The 741-nt window shown below is 35.6% G+C and overlaps 1 non-coding gene across 1 annotated transcript; it reads right to left on the bottom strand.

Moving 5' to 3' along the window:
• Positions 1–199: 199 nt before the first annotated feature.
• Trnae-uuc lies at positions 200–271 on the bottom strand. Its single transcript has one exon. It is a non-coding gene; the product is annotated as a tRNA-Glu (tRNA).
• Positions 272–741: the final 470 nt, after the last annotated feature.

The following is a 741-nucleotide window of genomic DNA, read 5'->3' as shown; positions in this document are numbered from 1 at the left end:
ATATTCAAGTTTAACGCACCACCCTTTAGTGCCTCCGATCTAAAGGCGTCGATGTTCAAAAAGAATTAAATAAAAAATAAATAAATTGGACATTATTATATAGCTTATATTAATTTATTGAGAGTTTTATCAGTTTATACATCTAACGACACCGTAATACTTCATTCGATCGTAAGTGAGAATACCTAAAAAAAATGCTTTCCCGTGCCGGGAATCGAACCCGGGCCGCGTGGGTGAAAACCACGAATCCTAACCACTAGACCACACGGGAGTAGCTTATACATCCTTTTTGTATCTTTTGATTGCAGTTGCAGAAAACGACGAAAACAGGGTAACCGACAAGAAATCATGATATTTCTTGTGTTCTCAAAGTTTGATGTTATTAAATAATCGAAACGCATTTAATTTCGCAAAATGATATAAGTTTAAAAGTATTGATTTGTTGTAAAATGAAAAAACAAAAAACAAAAACAAACAACGATTAGCAGAGCGAGGTTTCGATCCTCGGACCTCTGGGTTATGGGCCCAGCACGCTTCCGGCCACTCTGCTTTTCACTGTGAGACGACGTTCATCTGGTAAAAAAAAATATTATGATTTTAACTTAAAGCGTTAAAAACATATAATTAAAAACAACAAAATGCTTAGAAGAGAGAGGTTTCAATCCTCGAACCTCTCTCTTTATTGCCCAGCACACGATTAAATAAACGGAGATAATCAAAAGGAGAAAACCATTTTACCGA

This window comes from Anneissia japonica, unplaced genomic scaffold (assembly GCF_011630105.1).
Source record: "Anneissia japonica isolate Jap-2015-1 unplaced genomic scaffold, ASM1163010v1 scaffold86580_len741_cov125, whole genome shotgun sequence".
NCBI classification, from domain to species: Eukaryota; Metazoa; Echinodermata; class Crinoidea; order Comatulida; family Comatulidae; genus Anneissia; species Anneissia japonica.
This window is presented reverse-complemented; position numbering and strand designations above follow the sequence as displayed.